Source organism: Ceratosolen solmsi, unplaced genomic scaffold (assembly GCF_000503995.2).
Source record: "Ceratosolen solmsi marchali unplaced genomic scaffold, CerSol_1.0 scaffold2, whole genome shotgun sequence".
NCBI lineage: Eukaryota > Metazoa > Arthropoda > Insecta > Hymenoptera > Agaonidae > Ceratosolen > Ceratosolen solmsi.
The window spans coordinates 7,833,291-7,842,700 of NW_011948422.1; the positions used below are offsets into that span (position 1 = coordinate 7,833,291).

Here is a 9,410-nt window from a genome sequence, read left to right on the forward strand (position 1 = left end):
TCTTCTTCCTTACTTTATATCCGTATATTATTTCTCATTAATATTAAAACAAAAATAATAATATGATTTTACCTTAGCTTTTAAATTTTATATTATTTTCCAAAAAATTTTTAGAGGAATTTCATTAAAAACTTAGTTTTCAGCAGTTTTATCGCAAACCAAAACTTTCACAAATATATTAAATTCACAAAAGCCTATATAATCTGCATAATCAATATAATTGAATAATTATTCATTCATAATACCGTATAAAAATTAGCTTTGAGACATATGAAAATAATTAGGTTATAACAATTGAGTATAAAGAAAATGTAAATTCCATTTCTGATTATTTGCATTTTATTTTTTAGTGTGTTATTTATGCTAATTAATATTAATTCAATTAATAAATAGCGCATCCAAAAAAATACTTAAGCCAAGCTAATAATAATGCTTACGAATAATAATACAAAAGCATATTTGCTTGCAGCTTTATGTAATCATTAATCATTATGAAAAGGACGAAGATTTTCAATCAAAACATTGGGCAAAACATAAATCGTGAATGGAAAGAGTACAAAAAAAAATCTCCTTCGAGCCGGATTTGAACCAGCGACCTATGGATTTCTATTTTGTATAATAACCAACTACAGTCCACCGCTCTACCAACTGAGCTATCGAAGGTACTTGCGTGGCAATATATTCAATGGCCTTTATTAATGCATTCATAATGCAAAGAACAATTTTATTGACATACTTTTGAAAGTTAACAATTTTCATGTTGGACTGTGAATGGAATGACGTCAATTATAAAAATTGAGTGCTAAATATATGTCAAGTAGAGATGTTAATATTGAAATAAATGCAAAAATTTTATATATATTTGTGGTTGTCGTAAAGTTTACCTGCTCGGCAATTGTGCTCCTGAGACATTCGCAAAAATCGAGAAAATCAAAAAATTACCAGTGATTCGTTAAATTGGAATAAAATCACGAACATTTACATTGGAACTTGAAGTTAGGAAGTTTATTAATTATCTATTCACTATTTACTTATGATTTACAAATATTATTTTATTACATAGACTTGTCTTATGTGAGTACAGCATTACGTTTTCTTAGAATTCACCGATATATTCGAACATTTTTATGTTTTTGCATATTCCATACGTTATTCACAACGATTATCATGATGTTTATAATTGCAATCTTGGGCGAAAAATAAAAGAAAAATATTGTCTCAGGGAGCATGTATTTCTCAACGAAATAACTAATAAAACAATTGTTGCTAATTGATGAGAATAAAAAAACATTTTATACTTGTGAATTTGAACTTTTTAATGCACTAAATTTGATTTAACTTTTTATATTTGAATATTCTTCGTATAAATGCTACCTTCTATAATCTTTTCTATAAATAGAATTCCCCTACTTGAATAACAATAACAATAACAATAACAATAACAATAACAATGACAATAACAATAATAATAATGATAATAAATCCTTCATCTGTTTACGATTTTGTAATAACTTTCTAAATATTATCATACATTATTGAACAAAAGTTGTCTGCCTTAATAATAAATATTTTTTATAGCAATGTTATTTAGCTGCGTATAAAATATTGATATAATGACGTTTTCTAAGTGCTTCGGCATTCAATTGTTTTTAATAAAATATTTCCCGAGACAAAATTTATCGAAGCGTCGAACAGCCAACGGCACAATTTAAAGGCAATCGATTATGAATGTCGGTCGCTGCCTCAAAGAATATCAAAAATCAAAAATGAACCTCTTATTGTCTTTCGGCTCGCAGTGGACTTTTAAGGTTATGTTTGGCGGCATTCGAGGCTACAGCTTGCCTGCCTCATCAATGTTTTTACCGAAAACATTAATTTCGTAGAGTATTTATTGTGATGACGCGAGTTTGTTAACTTGGATAATTAATAATAGGACAAATTACAAAACTGTCGAACGTCACGTGGCACTGCACTAAAGCTTTGTCATTAAAAACATAAATGCCTAGAAAATAAAAAAGAGCATTGTTTTTTCCATGCATTTAAATAATGCATTAAGCCATTAGATATAAAAAGACACGTAATAGTGAGCTGACAGAGGAGGGTGAGTTATAAAAATGCAGTAAAAACATCAAACCTATTGCGCGTTTATACGTTAAAACATATTAAACGATCGGTCGTAAAAATCTGAATTTTTGAATTTTTAAGCATCGCATAATTTTAATGCATAAAATTGTGGACGCGCCCACTTCACTTCCGCGGGTCCTCGAAATGGGCCACTTCCTTTACGACGACCGCGAGGGTCCGGAGGCGTGGGGAGGATGGTGATGTCGAGTGGCGCTGATAGGTATGGGAGGGGGCGGGGCGGGCGTAGGGGTAAAGGACGAAGCCAACGGAGCAAAGAATTGCGTGTCAAGGCTGACTAGAAAGCATGAAAATTTATATACCTCAGGAATCCCGTATATCCGAAAGCGCGCTCGCCAATCACCATTAAAAGCCCATAGACCCCCGTGCTTTTCATGGCTCGATACAGTTTACATAAAACTATAAAGTTATGGGGCCCTCTCCCTCGCGATAGGATGCGCGCGTTGATGAGGTGGAGGAGGTGGAGAAACGTCGACGACGACAACGACGACGACGACGACGACGACGAATGTATCGTAAAGGAGGTGATGCACGGACTCCGAGTTTAAGGTATTTTTACAGAATGTCGTTAAAAGTCTCTCGCGGAAGACAAAGCTTCTAACGTCTCTCCCTCGGCATAATTACGTTCGATCGACGAACTGCCACTGGCGGGCGGATTTGAAAAGCGAAGCGGCCCGGACTAATGAGAAATTACTTACTGTAATTGGGGGTTTTGAAATTTATTTTACGGCTATAACGCAATCACTACTCTCGTTTGTTAAAACAAAAACAAACTAGAGGCGTGTAAACTGTTAACGGTCTTCCTTTGTCAACATTTACTCCGTGGCTTTTGGGGGCTCGCAATTTAAGAGGAGAAAACACCTGCATTCCAAAAATAAACGTTCGTTAAAAGGACAATTTTTTTAATGCTTGTAATTGTTAACGCATTGTCTTCTCTCTATGCAAGTCAGTGTCACAAAAGTTGTACTCACATCGTTATTTACGACGAGCATACGACGGATCATAGTTTCGTTTATCATATAATTTTTTCGCACGCATATAGACCAACATTCATTCACACGAATGTTTGATTTGATTTGATTTTCTTTGATCGCTTTACTAAATATGTTACTTCCAAATTATATCATGATTTGTTAATACATTATTTTAATAAATTATGAATGGTAAGTTAAAAGGCTGTGCATGTATTTGTAACTCAAACATTAATACATTTTATTGCCAAATTAAGATATTGATGCAAATAGTTCTCTTTATGGATATTCATATTTAGAGTTATAACATTATGACTGTTGTACTTCCTAAATTTGTTGAGACATACGTACAATGGCAAATTTCATTATAAATGATTATTTGAAATCGAAACAAGTTCGCTGTATAGATAAATCATAAATTGAAAAGAAGAAACGGCAAGAAGTTAAGCGCACTTTTAAATTGATTTTCTACTTATATTTTATGACTACTGTTCAACAGATTTGCTTAAATTCGAAGTAATCGTGGGCAATAAAATGCTTTTTATGCCAGTGCCCCGAAGAACATGAAAAGTCTAAACACTATTTATTATTTTATTAATATCAATATGAGTCGATAAAGTAGAGATTTGTATTAGGACATGATGCTTTGAAGGTTATTTTAATCTTATATTCGATTTTCAGTTATTCTGAAAAAAAAACAATTTAAAAAACATATTTACCGGTATATCAAATATTTTATTATTTTTTTGACATTGATTTACGATAAAAGATCTTTTAGAAATATTACCAAATATGTTTTAATGAGTAGCACAATTGTGTTAAAAGAACATTGTGATGGTTAATAGATCAGTTTTTCCAAACATGTTGGATGTCTTTGTAAAACTTGCTCTTCAAATATATAAGTTAGCAAGGATGAGCACCGTAACGTCGTAAAAACAATAGTTTTCTGGAATTGCAGTTCGGTGCCCGCTACTTTCCCCTTTCCTCGTGTTACAATCTTTTATTGTCAGAAGAATCCGTTATACCCTCATGATGGGTCTCTACTTCTTCTTAGTTAGTACACTGAGAATAACCAATAAATATATAACGTTAATTATGGTCAAGTCGGCTTTATTAAACTCGTTCAACAATAATAACCTCCTGAAATTAAATGTCTACGTATTTTTTATTCAATTGCACATGCCTACGTACTTTTTACTCAATTATATTTCAAGTAAAATTTTGCTGCTATAATTATTACGAACTTTATAAAGCTTCAGCAAGAAAAGTATTTATCATTATTATTGTATCTATTGTTATCGCTGTTATTATTATAAAGCAGCCGTTGATTGATATTAAGGCAAAAATTATTTATTGGAAATGATCTCATTATGGAAAATTTTTGTCAATGATAAATTAATTAAATTTAGTTTTATTAATAGTTGGTTTTAATGGCTTTTACCGAATTGCTATAACATTGAACACTTTAAATATATAATTATAAGATAAATAGGATTAAAAAAAATTTTATCGTCATGTTTTACGATAAACCAAAAAAATTCAACAAGATAGATAAAATACGAATTTTCTGTTTCTGGCATATTGGTGTGCCATGGCATAAAAGACTAATCTTCTTTACTCGCACAAAAATTACATTAAAATATTCGCAACGTGACCTTAAACACTGCTCATTTTATCTATAGAAAAAAAAAGCCAGAAGCTTAAAATTCGTTGACTCGATAAAAAGTCTTTTATATAATTTTAATTTGTAAGCATTGAGTTAAATTTATAAATGATAATGAATTCAGCCTTAATGCGATAGCAAATGTCTGCAAGCTGCAGCAATTCTTGAGAGATTAAGAAACTTTATCAAGAGTTAACACGATTGGAGATTTAGAGTTTAGTACCGTAATTAAACGAGTGATGTGATGTAATGCCAGAGGAGGGGTTGGAGGGAGGGGGAGAAGTGAGCAATCTGGCAACCCCTTAAATCAGTATTAGTAGATCAAACCTCCTAATCAGCGAGAATCGACATTTGATATTCAAATTCTCTTTTATTACATTCTTATAATTTCATGGCATCAGCTGTAAAATAAAAGCTTCTCGTATTTTGTTGACATTATAATATTGTTATAATCGTCTGTGTAACGTTATAATCATTTTAATCGTTCGAGGGATATTCGAATCAATATAATTAAGTACAAAAAAGAAAAAAAAATTCCAGTAACAGAGTATTACTAATGAGTAAGCATAAAATTTCTTGAATACTTTAAACTGTCATTTATCATCACACGATCCGATACAAAAACAAAGTAACAGCTTCAGTAATAGCAGCTTCTGTAACCGACCTGTTTACCGATGCGAACTCACGTAAAAATAAATGAAGACATTGTTAACCTGCGTTGGGACCTATTAATTCGACATCGATAAACAAAAGGTAGAGAAACGACCTTTCAAAAATCCTGCACAACAGTTCTAGCGAGTAAATCAAGTCCTCAAGCATCCAAAGCACGAAAAGTAATTATACCAAGGAGCTTTCCGTTCGACAAAAAATATTCTTATTGTCGTAATAACCTGCAGCTACGCCGGTTACCTCCTTAATTTATGCATAGCCCAGCGCTGAGGAACGACGTCATCCACGAAATTAGCAATAAACCTAAAGGAAGTAAGAAGCACCGCGACGCCTGCCGTCGGATTGTACGTCTTCCGCTGGCGTTATATACAAGATAGCGCGTTCGTCACGACGATTAAAACTTTGCCAGAACTATGGGGTATGGTTATACGAAGGCAGCTTTACCATGGTAATCGGTGTACCGTACTCTACGTATATCTCTTTATACATACATTAGATGGACTTACGATCTGGCGCGAGTCCTATACTTCGTGCCGGCCCAACAAGCTTTAAAGAAAGTCCCGTAAAAGTATAGTAATAGTGTATGTATGCTTGTAATAAAATATCTGCTATATGGCCTAAGGATGGCTTAGATAAACTATTCTTAAGGGTGAAACTGTGATGAAGGGCCTTTCTATCGAGCCCAGGGATATTATAATGAGATGTGAGCGTATCGTCGACTGGTCTCGTTTCAATCTGGCCGTTACAATCTGAAAAAACGATTTTTTCTCTTCAACACATTTGGATTAGTAGTTGTACAGTCTTAATTAAAAATTATTTTTACCATGAGTTTTGTCACTGATGAAATACAATATCAATATTTTTCTTCATATGTCTGTACACGCGTAACAATACAATTTAATAATATAAATTAATCATCTACGTTTAAAATATAATACAAAAGGATCCAAATTAGTTATACTAGTTATACTAGTATATTATTGTCTACATTATTGTTATTTTAGGACGACAAATTATTTACTAATATTGAATGTGGAAGAATATTTAGCCATATGATTCAATACACATAAGATATTTCACAATAAAATTGTAATAAAATTTTTTTTTAATACCTGTACAAATAAAAATGCCTGAATGATTATATTGGATAAACTTACTAAAGTAACATATGTCGAATGATTTGTAACTACATGCTCATAATGAAAAACTTTGATTAACCCAGCAATGTGACAACAAACGATCAAACTCGAAGAAAGCCAATAAATATTTTTTCATAGAATACTAAACGTAGTTTAATTGATTTTTGTTTAGTAACCAAACCATACGATCATTAATGGCTCGTTTCTTTTGTCAAAATAAAGAAAAAAAAACGTTTTTTTTTTGCTATTAATATTTTTTATTTTTCATACTCATTACATGACCATAAACTGAACAATTACTCTACAAAATTAACTCAACACAATCATCGACTTCGGTATTATTGAAGGGGTGAGGAAGTGAACAATAAAAATACGGCTGCAGTTCTAAAAAAATACATAAAATGAAGTAGAGCAGCTGAGAACGGGGAAAATAATTAAACAGTTAATGTATTTAAAAATGATTTCACCCATTAGTTATTCTTCTGTTATGTCAATACTTGTACGAGAGTGAAAAACATATAATAAATATATAATAAAATACTTTTTTCTTAATTTAAAATTGAAAAATTTTATCAGTATTAAAAAGCATTATTGTATTATTATCAAATGTCTTTAGTATCGAACGATTGTAATCATTATTGTAAAAATTTCTATCACATGAATTTTTACATTGATAAAAATAATACTTAATATAATTTGTAGTATTATTAAACACTACAATTAAACTATTAAACGTTTAATTTTTAAATGATGAAAACATTATCGATTTAAATTACACAATAAAAAGAATATAAATTTACATTTACTATATTTATATTAATTTATAATGCATTTTTAAGTAAGAAACAGACAAAATCGTTAATTATTTAATTCAATATATTTTATTACTGTCGATACAAAATTTCATTAGAAAGAAAGAAAATATATATATATATATATTTTTTTTTTCTATATATTTTTTATATATATATATATATATGCCGATAAGAATTCATAATTATGTAGTGAAATTTTGTTTTATGTCTCCAACATATAAAATCCCGAGAATAGCTCGTTATTAGCTTTAAAAATTCAACATTAATAGAGCATGTGAGAAATATGCGATAATTTAAGATTCAAGCAACGTAACAAATATCGAATATGGTTTGTAGTGTCAAGACGATATCTTAAGCTGAAATAAGATCTGATATACCATAGCAAGCCACGTGACCCGGTCACGGCAATATTACAATGCCTTCATATATTGGAGCTCACATGTACTCGGATCCATGTACGGTCCATTCCTATCTGATAACATCGTCTCAACATATCCATAATAAATGTATGCTACATTTGATCAATTATTGTATTGTATAAAGTACGGCACCAGTTATCTGTTGGAATGAAGTGAAGTACATTTTATATCCACACAGTAAAAAATACTCTGACAAATACGTATCGATGAAACCATAAATGAATCAATAAATGCAGATAAAAGTATCTATTACTATAGCTATTATCTATAACCCATACAAGATATGTCAATTTAAAATTTAATTTCTTATGAGATAGTAAAAAAAAAAAAAAAATAATATTAAATTTCATATCAGTTTTATATATGAAATTTCTTCATCCAATAATTTATCTTAAAAATAATAAAATTCTTTTTGTTTCATAATGTTAGGGAATAACAAATAATATGGAACGTATTAATTATGATTAAGCGAGCGAAGCATTCCATTAGTATAAAATAAAATATTTGTTAAAATTGTTATTATAATAAATTATTGTATTATTCTAAATTACATAATAAATACAGATTTAGTTAAATGATGATTGTAGCAACGTATTTTTTATAGCAATTTATTTTTTAAATACATAATTTGTGTAAATTAAGAACAATTTCATCTAACTGTCCGAAACATCTCCTCGTTCGCTTATCATCTCGTAGAAGATCATATCAGTAGAACACGAAGTTTAAAAGGAGTTCAATCTCCTATTATCATTTGAATATACTATAAATTCAAGTTAAGGTATGTTAATCATGTTGGCATTATATATTTTATATATTAAACAAGATTCTTTTACGCAGTTTTATAAGATGAAACATTTAGAACACAATTAAATCTAAACATTCGATAATTTCACTTGATATTCAATTTGTTTGAGTGATATAATCACGAATCGAATATAATTTTCCCATAAATGAGAATTGTATTAGTGGATTTTTAGGATTTAAACAATTATAAAACGAACTATACTTTACAATTTTCTTAATTCATTGTATTGAAAGACAGATTTGAAAGGAATTTTGAAGATTTGAAAGTATGAATATAAAAAATGTTGAAATTCTTTGGAAACATAAAATAGTTTCGATTAAAATATAATTGGTTTTTATAATCTAGTAAAAAAACTAGTAATTGATAATACTATTTTATTAAGATGTTGTGTAATATTTTTACTTATTTTCCTTTGTATTCCAGGCAAAAATATTATATCAAATTACTATATTATAAGCATAATATTTGAATGAATTAATTTATATAAATGAATCAAATTTGTAGTTTATAAATTACGTAACGTGTACTAACATTTAGAAAAATGTAAAGAAATGTAGGTCAAATATAGAATCTAAATTTCGATATAATATATATATTATATATATATATATATATATATAAAATTTATTCAATAAAATTAAGTTGGATTTAATAAATCGATATAAAAGAGTATCTTTCATAAAATAAAAATTATAAATAATTCATCATATAACATTAATATAAAAAAAAGGACAGAAAAGCAATGATTTCCTTAAAAACGCATGTACAATAGATCGGATTTACACAA

At 29.5% G+C, this 9,410-nt stretch overlaps 1 non-coding gene across 1 annotated transcript; it reads right to left on the reverse strand.

The window, feature by feature from the left end:
• Positions 1-568: 568 nt before the first annotated feature.
• On the reverse strand, positions 569-663 carry TRNAY-GUA (transfer RNA tyrosine (anticodon GUA)). Its single transcript has 2 exons — positions 627-663; positions 569-604 (listed from the first exon to the last, which is right to left on the reverse strand). It is a non-coding gene; the product is annotated as a tRNA-Tyr (tRNA).
• Positions 664-9,410: the final 8,747 nt, after the last annotated feature.